The sequence below is a fragment of the Cryptomeria japonica genome, chromosome 10 (assembly GCF_030272615.1).
Source record: "Cryptomeria japonica chromosome 10, Sugi_1.0, whole genome shotgun sequence".
Lineage (NCBI taxonomy): Eukaryota > Viridiplantae > Streptophyta > Pinopsida > Cupressales > Cupressaceae > Cryptomeria > Cryptomeria japonica.
In genome coordinates, this window is record NC_081414.1 from 300,195,442 (window position 1) to 300,207,269 (window position 11,828).

At 30.3% G+C, this 11,828-nt stretch overlaps 1 pseudogene; it reads left to right on the forward strand.

Moving 5' to 3' along the window:
- The first annotated feature begins 7,609 nt into the window (after positions 1-7,609).
- Positions 7,610-8,239, forward strand: LOC131040878 (germin-like protein 9-3; annotated as a pseudogene).
- The last annotated feature ends 3,589 nt before the right edge of the window (positions 8,240-11,828 follow it).

Below are 11,828 nucleotides of genomic sequence, written 5' to 3' on the forward strand. Positions count from 1 at the left end.
TTACTTGGTTTATTTCTACACAATAATGTTCTCCCTTTTCTTTCGTCTTCCTTAGCTTCGAACATGTGCCCTAGTGTTTGAACATTAGTCTAATTTCCGTGTAACAAAATGGAATAAAACTTCAGCTAAATAAACTATATCTTTTTAAATATATATAAACTAGTGCTTGCACTTAAATGAGGTGCAATGGGTTAGCGGATAGTAATTTATATAATTTAGAAATAGCATTTTTTTTAATTTACTAATATTATTAAATGAAAATATAAAAATATAATATAAGAATAAATTAAGAATTAGAAAAAAAATATGATCTTCATAATAGTTCATAGAATATGTCCAAAAAATTTGATATTAAACTTATCATGTGTTCAAAATCTTAAAATCATTTCAAACACATTGTCCAACAACATTCCCCTATCCAAGACTAGAAGAAGATTTGTGGAGAGATTTCCCTCTTATGTGAAGTGTAGGGTAATGGTAAGTCCGAAGCAATGAGAATTTTGTTGGATTAAATTAATTTATGTTTTTGTCAACACAAACCATCTACTCACAGAGTTGGATTAAAAAAATTATGTTCTTGTCAACACAAGCCATATACCCAAAAAAGTCAATGTTTTATGTAGAAAATGTTAAATATAATGGGCAATAACTGAACTCCAATATTCAATTGAAATTAGTGAGCTTCACTTTAGCAACCATGTAAATCTCTGTCTATGTGTCTATTTGTTTGTTTTGTATTGAGCTAGAATGGTTTACTTAATTTATTGTTGGATTTAAATAGTATATTTTAGATTTTGATTTGTCTAATTTATTGTCAAATTTAAAAAATGCACAAGTTTTATTTGGTTAATATAAGATGTCTTTATAATTTGTGTATCCAAGTTGCCTATTCGAATTGCTTTAACTTTAAAAAAGAATTATTCATCTAAGAAAAAATGACCTATTCCCAAAATATTACATTATAGATAACCTTCAAATATAAATGTGTGAATTGTGACCATTGTAAACCAATTGTCAAAATTTTTGAGATCGTGCATTGACAAGTAGGAACTATGGATCATGAAAAATCATGATCATGTATTGAACTTTCAATAACTACAATTGGAAAATCCAATGCATCATTTAAATTCTTGTAACTATGGAATATACAAGAGAAAACCAAAAACTATGAACATGTGAAACTACATGACCAGATGCAATTTATGAAAGATAAATAACAAAATAGAATCAGAATACATTGATTCTAATCCATTTCCTATCACAAGGTTCTTTTACTTGTCAAATATTAATTTGGTTTAAAGTGCATGCTTGCCGTGTTTTAGTTGCACTACTTGTCAATTATAAGGAGGAGCACACAAATATCAAGGGATAGACCACACGATAAATGTGAATTCATTTATGTTAGGCACCTTTTAAAACTTGAAATTGAGCGCCAAAGTAGAAGGGGTCAACCCAAAATAAGAAATTAATTTGATTTATTATTTTTTATTTAATGTTGCTTGAGTATAAAACTTCTCCATTGGACCTCCTTAAGTGGCAACATGATGTCCTTAGATATTTCCTTTGACATTAAAGACAATACTCCAACAAATAGTGTAGGTGTTCAAAAGTGCTACCAGTGTTCTTAATTTAAATTGTACTTGTGATATTGCAAAGAAAATGTTAGTATATTTTTTAACAATCATCATGAATAAAATTCTAGCTTCTAAGATGCTAGTTTATCATCTATATTTTGAGTTTTTCTCCTCAATATAAGTTACTCATTATTTTAATGCAATCAAAATAATGTGTATGATCTGATATACATATCATAAATACATCTAGACATCAATATTGAGTTGTTTTATTCTACTTTATAGCTATTTAAGAACTATTTTGTTATTTTATTTATTGAAAATATTTTATAGATATTTTATTTATTTATTTAGTTGGACATTAAATCACTACTAAGGAAAAACACCCACATATTATTGAAAGAAAATATACAATATAGTTCTTCTTTATTCAACATTCATCTATACTATTCACCTTACTGTGTATTCCCAACCCAAAGTATTAGTAGCAATCAATATCCCCCTATATTGGTCTCCATAGTACGAAATTGGAGACGTACGACATACATTTTCTTCACTAGTCACTACAACCGAAATGGTGACCAAACATCTTCCTAATATCTCTTACAGTATTGAAAGATTCTTTGGGCCAATTGGTTGTTGAGTTTTACTATTTATCTATACATTTTATTTGGAACCATCTTTTGAAGATGTGTAAGGGTATGCAACTCATTGGAATCAACTTAGAAGGATGTGTGGTGCTTCTTTTTGGTCCTCCCTTTCTCTTAGAGAGGATCACATGTGATATTATTGGTCTAAATGGCCTTTTTTATGTAATTTAATATACTCTAATTTGGGTCAACCTAGTTGAGACTTTTAATGAATATCTTTGTATATAAAGATGAGTAATTTTGTTTGTCGAGAAGTAAATAAATATGAGATGTGTCTTTTCAAAAGAAAATTTAGATCAAATTTCAATGGTTACAAATAAATCATAGTAACTCCATGTCTTGTTTCTTGTTCTATCTTTAAATATCCACCTCCACTTTAAAATACTTGAATTTTTTGGCAAGAGAATTCAAATTCCAATCACAGAGCACATTCGAATAAATACATCAAAACATGTATAATAAATTTATATATGAACTTGAAACCTAAATATATACAAATATTAATATAAGAATAAAATTTTAACATAAATAATTATTAACCCTATTTTATAAAATATTTAAAAATAAATGACATGAACAAATCACCCTAATTTAAAAATTATGAAACAATAATCTAAAAAATGGTTAGTATACAAATATAACCTTCATTGAATCATTATTCAAAAATCAAACGTTAATTAAAATGATGATTTAATTAGCACATATTAAGCTTAATCACCTTTCAAAATACTTCTTAACTCAAGTAAAAGCAATTCTAAGAATATTTAATGAGAATATTTCTAGCAAGTGTAATTTGTATCATTTAAATTAAAAGCATAAAGTTGTGGCTACAAGTTATTTCATGATTATTATCCTCCAACAATTTGTTCAGTGTGAAAAAGATCTGTCTAATAAGAGATCCAATATGAAAGAGATTTTTATTGGAATTAATTTTTACTAATTGATAGAATAGTATCCGTTTTTCTCTCTTTACCTAGCGAAATATATTTTAGGTCACAAAAGATTTTATCCCATTAGAAAACCTTTCGACCTTGGCAGCTTACTTCATGCTTCCGACATTTTTTATTTACTAAGCTGCTACACTCAAGTGGTGAGAGAAGCATTTTACACATTTATTATCATGCATTGGCATTTATATCAGCTAGTTTATAAACAATTTCAGAAATTACTTTTTAAATGTAGATTGTGAGTTGGGTTTCTTTCCGTTGCACATGTTGAGGCTTGCGATATGCCGTGGGTATTTATACCAAAAAATTATTTCCTTGAAATTCTCCCACTCGGCTGTGCTCACCAAGAAAATTCATTGTTTTCCTAGTACGACTTTGGTTTCCCGATGAAATTGCCGACAACATCACACTACCATCAACCGTTTACCGACATGAGACAATTCCGGTGGGAGTGCCTCCCACAGGGAATAGCCTATCAGCTAATAAGTATGCCAATCTCATAGAAGCAAATATAAATATTTTGAACAATATTTTTATGAAGGTTAAAATACTTAAACAAAAATCATATGAGAGAACTAATTACATTATTCAAGTTAAATAGTTTCACTGAATATTTTAAGTCATAATAATTTTGAGACATGCATAAGTAATTATTTTTTTTCACTATTCATTGTACCAATACTTTTTCAAGATTCTATTCGATTCATATACTACCTCAAGCAATCAAGAGATGGAGAGAAAACAGAGACATAGTCTCTACTGAAGACAAATGAAACTATATTTGAGAATGAACTAGAGGTTCAAGAGGTAACTTTAGAGGAAGGGGATCTAGATGAGCATTTAGAGGAGGAAGAATAACCTTAAAATTCACCTTAAAAAATAGAAAGTTATCATTTTATTTTTGTTAAATTTTTTTTTTTGATAATAATTATGGGTCCAACACTAGTAAAGTAGTTGAGTTAAAGGAGGGAAACTAATATGAAGGCTAATGATGTGGAGATTATAACCTTGGAGAAGAACATGACTCAAAATTTGATTTAGATAGAGGGGTAATCCTAGACTATCCTTGGACTTTTACAAAAGCACAATTCTCAAAATGGTGATCCTGTGGCTCTAGATAAACCTTGTAGAACATCAATATGGCACATGAGCTACAAAAATAATATAGAAAAATGTGTAACTCTACAACCTTGGTCTCTCCAATATCTATTTTCTATTGGTACTTAAGGATTGATACTTTTAAGAAATACCTTGAAGAGATTGTTGTCTTATGAGAAATCACATTCTCCTCAATTAATCCCTTTACAAAGTTTGTAGATAGGAAACAAACATGAAAGGCATTTAGGATACAAAATATAACACAATAATTATTCCTTTCAATGGACCAACTTGAAATGTTCATAGTGCATGTTCATTAATGTTCTAGGATAGTGACTAATTATTGGGCATGAATTAATGCTACAATGAATGCCTATAAGAAACACACAATGAATAATCACATAAGCATGTACTAAGTCAACTTCTGACATATATTGTGAAATGATAGAAGTTGATATTTGGAATTTTAGATTAGGTCTACACTATGTGAGATCACTCCTCTAAATTATAGAATTGACCTAGGATGGGAGAATGTAGATTTTTTTAATTTTAGATTAGGTCTACAACATGTGAGAATGTAGATTTTAAGTATGGATAGGACACATTGGAATTAAGGATAATAATATTATAATGTTCAATAATTATAGATAAGGTCCAATAAATTAGAATATATTAAAGTAGGAATAAATGAAAATAGACAAGAAATGAGAAAAAAGCCTAACTTAATAAAAATAATACTATAAAATTATAAAATTTATGTTTTTTAAGTAGAGAGAAATGTAAATATAAGATATAAATAAAAAGACAATCATAATATGTTATATTTCCTTAAGAAGACACTCACAAAATTAAAATCTAATGTTAAAAATATATATTAGAATAAAGAAATATTAATTTAAAATATGAATAAAAGACAAAAATAATACGTTAGATTGACATGAGAGAAGATAGACACAAACTTACAATTCAATGTTAAAAATATGTATTCATAGAATAAAACTTCAACTAAATAAACTATATTTTTTGGCATATATATAAACAAGAGTGTGCCATTCTCATAGAATCAAATGTAAATATTATTAACTACTTTTTTATAAATATTTAAACACTTGAACAAAGATCATATAAAAGAACCAATCACGTTACTCAAGCTAAATAATTTCACTAAATATTTTGAATCAAAATAATTATTCCTTTCAATGCACCTAGTTGAAATGTTCATAGTGAATTCTCCTTGATGTTCTAGGATGGTGACTAGTTATTGGATATGAATTATTATTGAAATGAATGGCTATACGAAAGACACAATGAATCATCATATAAACATGAACAAGGTCAACTCCTTACATCTATTGCAAAAGGATGGAAGTAGATCTTTTTAATGTTAGATAAGGGCTGCACCATATGCAATATGGAACTGACCTACGATGGGGGTTTGTAGATTTCAAGTATGGATAAGACACATTGAGGTCAAGGCTAATAATGTTACAATGTTCATGAATTATATAGATAAGGTTTAATATGTTAGAATATATTAAAATAAATAAATAAAAATAGACAAGAATTGAAAGAAGCCTAACTTAACAAAATAATAATATAAAATTATAAAATTAATGTTTTTTTTTAAGAAGAAAGAAAAACCAATTTAAGATATAAAATCTTAAAAAAAAAAGCATAACATTATATATGAGAAAAATTTGAATTTAAGATATAAATAAAAACATAACATATTAAACTCCCATGAGTGAAGACAATCACAAACTTGCAGTTTAATGTTACACACACACACATATAGACAACATCAAAAGACGTTAAACTGCATAAATGGACGATGAATTTAACAGCTGCCATCGATTTTTCCCTCTTAAAATGGTCTGCTCAAAACGTGTCTGTCGAATCACACAATGCCTCAGTCTTGTAGGCGACAGGTTGTATAAATATTGGCCAAATATCTAAAATTCACCAAGTTAAGAAATCCTCTTCGTAAAAGGAAAAAGTAGAATGTTATATGTCACTTAATTGTTGGTAATTTTTTTTTTTAACAATGATGAGCCCAACGCTATTGAAGTAGCTGAGTTGAGGAGAGAAAGATGTAGAAAGGTTGATGATGAGGAGATTACAATCTTAGGGAAGAACATGACTGAAACGTTGATTTAGTTAGAGGGGTAATTGCAAACTATCCTTGGAATTTTATAAAAATGCAATTCTGAAAATGGTGACCTTGTGGCTTTAGATAAATCCTATAGAACATGAAAATGGTGTATGACCTATAAAATATGTGTGGTTTTACAACCTTGGTCACTCCAATCTCTATTTTCAATTCGTGCTTAAGGATTGACATTTTGTAGAAATACCTTGGAGAGACTTAGAGAGATTGTTGACTGATGAACAATCACATTCTCCTCATTTAAATCTCTTTACAAAAGTTGGTAGATAGAAAACAAGCATGGAACTCATTTAGGATACAAAATGTAATGCAATAATTATTCCTTTCAATGCACCAAGTTGAATTGTTCATAGTGAATGCTCCTTGATGTTCTAGGAGGGTGACTAATTATTGGATATGAATGCCTATAAGAAAGACACAATGAATCACCATATAAACATGTTCAACGTCAACTCCTTACATTTATTGTAAAAGGATGGAAGTAGATCTTTTTAATGTTAGATCAAGGCGGCACCATGTGACATCACTCCTTTGCATTATGGAATTGACCTAGGATGAGGGATTGTAGATTTCAAGTATGGATAAGACACACTAAGATCAGGGCTAATAATGTTACTATATTCATGAATTGTAGATAAGGTCTAATATATTAGAATAAATTAATATAAAAATAAATAAAAATGGACAAGAATTGAGAGAAGCCTAACTTAACAAATAGTAATATAAAATTAATATTTTTTTTAAGAAGAAAGAAATACCAATTTAAGTTATAAAAAAAATGACAAACATAACATGTTAGATTGCCATAAAAAGACAATAAAAAATTGAAAATTTAATTATATAATTGAGCAAAAGGAAATCCTAATAGGTATATTCTCAAATTAAAATTGATCGACACAATCAAAATTTTTTTGTGTAGATTGCTCTGACATAATCGAGATTAAGGTGGCCAATTTTTGTAGGAAAATCCGATATATGTTTCCAAACATTTTGAATTTTAGCTTGGGCTAAGGGGAGGAGATAGAAAACAAAGCTAGCTTCACCATTGATGTCCTCGCAACTCTCTCCAACATAAACTCTGGCTGTCCTATAGATACATGCTTTCTAACAACTTCCCTTCACACCCAAACTTTTAGAACTCCTCCTTTCTACAGTATTAAAATTCAGAAAGAGATGGAATTTAATGGAGCTTGTTTGATTGCAATTTTAGTGGTATTCAGTAGTGTTGGTGCAATCTACGCATCGGATCCTGATATTCTCACCAATTTCCTTGTTCCGGCGGGCCAGAACCCACTTAATTTGACTGGCAGTTTCTTCACTTTCACAGGATTCCAAAATGTGCAAAACAACAATTTAACTGGGCAGACAACAATAAAAGTGATGAAGGCGGTGGCGGCAGAGTTTCTGGTACTGAATGGGTTGGGCGTGTCAATGGCGGTGCTGCAGTTCCCTGCGGGCAGATTGAACCCTCCTCACACTCACCCCCATGCTTCTGAACTTTTGTTTCTTGTGGACGGATATCTCCTCGTTGGAGTTGTGGACACCACGGGAAAGCTATTCACGCAAACCCTCACTAAAGGGGATTTATTTGTGTTTCCGAAAGGACTCCTCCATTACCAACTGAACACGGATGCTGACAACGAGGCCTTGGCTATTTCTACCTTTGGAAGCGCCAATGCAGGCACCGTGTCGGTCCCTTCTACTCTCTTCACAACCAGTATCCCCGACGATGTTTTGGCCAAATCATTCAAGACAAACACATAGACTATCGAGCTGCTCAAGGGTGGCCTTAAAAGTACTTGATTGCTTGGTTTCTTTCACCCATCATTCTTGACCGCCTACATAATAATGTTCTCTCTTTTATTTCCACTTTCTTAGCTTGAACATCACTAATTACTTGCTTTCATCAACCACCCTTCATCCTTGACCACCTATAGAATCATGTTTTGTCTTTTCTTCCCTCTTTCTTAGCTTGAACATGTTCTTCAATTGATTTGTTTTCTTTTGTGCTTGTCACTACAATAAATGTATTGATTTCTTTACTGAAAAGTAAAGTTCATTTTTAAGGCACAAAATCAGAATAAGATGTGTTAGTCTTGGATTTTGTCTAATTTTAAATTATATATATATTTAATTTACATTAATAAATTTGAATATCATAAAAGTCAAATTGTCTTTAAAAAATAAAGGTATTTATTAGTTTCTTCTAAGATAGGATACTATTGTATTCATGTAGTTTAGTTTTTTAATTAATTTAATCAACTAGCTTACATATATTTGATTTTAATAAAATATATATATAGTATGCCTAGAGATATCCTTCTAGAGGTGCCTATTAGAGTTCGGGGTACATGATAAAAATAGGTGCCTCGAGAAAGATATCTCTCAGCGTATTATATATATATATATATATATATATGATTAAAATCAAATATATGTAAGCTAGTAGCAGTCGCAACGCAACATGGGAAACATTAAAAAAATTCAAAATAGAACTATATAATATTATATAGTATGTATTTATTAAAATAAATTATATTATAATATTATTATATTATTATGCAAAGATATATAAAATTTTATATATCTATTTAGACTATTTTTTACAATATATATGTGTTGCAAGATCAAAGAAAATACTAAAATCTAAGATATATTCAACTTTATTTAATGATAATATAAAAGTGTATTTAATCGTGAGTATTATGGTTATGGTTAGCGTTATGGTTAAGGTAAGTGTTATGGTTAGGGTTAAGATTTACATCATGGTCCAGGTTAGGTTTATGATAAGGGTTAGGGCTAGTGTTTAAATTATGGTTAGATTAGGGTTCAAGTTGTAGTTAGGGATTAATTCAAGTATTATATTTCAATTTAAGTTAGAATTAGGGTTATTATTCAATTACATTATGGCTAGGGTTAAATTATGATTAGAGATAAATTAGGTTATGGTTTTGGGGTAAAAGTGAATTGGGATTAGGTTTCAAACCGATATATGTATATTGTCTCATTTGCTAATGGAGTTCTAGATTACATGTCTGGTTAAAGATATAGTTAGATTTAGGGTTATTATTAGGCTAGGCTTAAGGTTAGGGTTAGGGTTAAGATTGCAGTCAAAGATATTAATAGAGATAGAAAAAGTTTTGGAATAGATTAGGATAAAATTTTAATTTGGGTTAGGGTAAAGTTTAGTGTTAGGGTTAGGGTTTAGGATTATGGCTAGTTAGAGTTAGGATCAGGTTTAGGGTTAGGATTATGATTAGGGTTGTGCTTAATTTTATTGTTTACATCATGGTTGATGTTAAGGTTAGGTTTAGGATTATGGTTAGGCTTAGGGTTATGGTCATAGTTAGGATTATGGTTAGGGTTAGGGTTTATATCAAACTACAGTCAGAGTTAAGGTTAGGGTTAAGGTAAGGGTTAAGATTTAGGTTAGGGTCATTATTAACATCATGGTTAGAGTTAAGTTTAGGATTAGGATTAGCATGAGGATTATGGTTAGGGTTAGGGTTTAAGATTAGGGATAGGGTCAGAGCGGTGTTTAGGTTAGGGTTTAGAGTTAGGATTAGGATAATGGATAAGATTTACTCTTAAGATTAGGGATGGGTTTTGGGTTAGGGTTAGGGTTAGGTTTAGAGTTTATTTTTAGGTTTAGATAATTGGTGCATCCTAAGGGTTGTAAAGCCATTCCCTATTTTTAGGGTTAGGGTTTAGGATTATGATTAAGCTAGGTTAGGGTTAGGGTAAGGGTTATGATAAGGGTAATGGTTTAGAGTCATGGTTAGGACTATGGTAAAGGTTATAGTTTACATCATGGTTCAAGTTAGGGTTAGGATTAATGTACTAGTATTATAGATATGGTTATGGTTTACATCATGGTTAGGGTTAGGTTTAGGATTACCGTTATGGTTAGAATTTATACCATGATTAGGGTTATTGTTAGGATTATGGATAGGGTTAGGGCCTAGGATTATGGGTAGGTGTAGGGTTCAAATCATGGTTAAGGTTAGGGTTATGGTTTGAAATAGGGTTTAGGATGATATTTAGGGTTTATATCATTGTTAGGATTACGGTTAATCTTAGGCTTTGGGTTATAGTTAGGTTTAAGGTTATAATTATGCTTATTGTTAGGGTTAGGATTAGTGTTATAATTTATTTAGGGTTTAATTATAGTTAGAGTTAGCAGTAGAATAAGTATCGAATAACCTATTTGACTTTAGGATTTACATCATTGCTGGGTTAGGCTTAGGGTTATTCTTAAGATTATTTCTAGTGTTAGGATAATTGTTAGGGTTAGTTTTATGGCTAGGACAATAATTTACATCACGATTAGTGTTAGGGTTAGGTTTAGGATTTGGGTTACAATCAAGTCTAGGGTTAGAATTATGGTTATAGTTGGGGTTTAGGGTATGGATTAGGATTAAAGTTTAGTGTTATGCTTAGCGATTGCATAGTGGGTAGGGTTAAGATTTACATTAGGGTTAGTGTTAAGGGTTAGGGTTAGGATTATTGTAAGGGTTTACATTATGGTTAGGATCGGTGTTAGTTTTAGGGTTATAATTATGATTAGGATTAGGTTTTCATTTATGGTTGAGGTTAGGGTTAGGAATATGATTAGGGTTGGGGTTTAGGATTATGAATAGAGAAATGGTTAGGAGTAGGTTTACATCATGTTTAGGGTTAGGGCTAGGATTTAGGGTAAGGGTTTATAGTTAGGATTTAGGGTTAGGCTTAGAATCATGGTTAGTTTAGGGTTAGGTTTTGGGTTATGATTAGTGTAACAAGGTTTAGGGTTAGGGTTACATTTTAGGGTTATGATAGATGATTATCATTAGGGTTTGGGTTCATCGATATGGTTAAGTTATCATAAGGATTAGGGTTAGGGATATGATTAGGATTTAGTTTAGATCATGCTTAGGATTAGGTTTAGAAAGAAATTTAGGGTTAATTTCTGGTTAGAGTTCAAACAGGGTTAGATTTATAGTTCAATAGGGTTTATGGTTCATGCACAATGATGGTTAGGGTTAAATTTAGGCTAGGGTTGAAGTTTAATTAGGGGGAATATTTGATTTAGGGTTAGAATTAGAGTTAATTAGGGTTTAATTAGGATTAGGTTCAATATTATTGTTAGATTTAGTGTTAGGATTCAAACAGGGTTAGGGTTGTAGAATAAAGTTTGATTTTAAGGTTATGGTTATAGTTTAATTAGAGTTATGGTTTATGTTACCATAAAGATTCAAATAATATTGGGGTTCAATTTAGTTTAGATTAGAGATAAGGTCAAGGTAAGTTTAAGTTGATGGTTGAGGTTTAAGTTCAAGATAGGGTTTAATTATGGTTTGGATTAATTTTAGGGTTAGGTTATCATAAAGGTTCAAATACATTTAGATTAGGG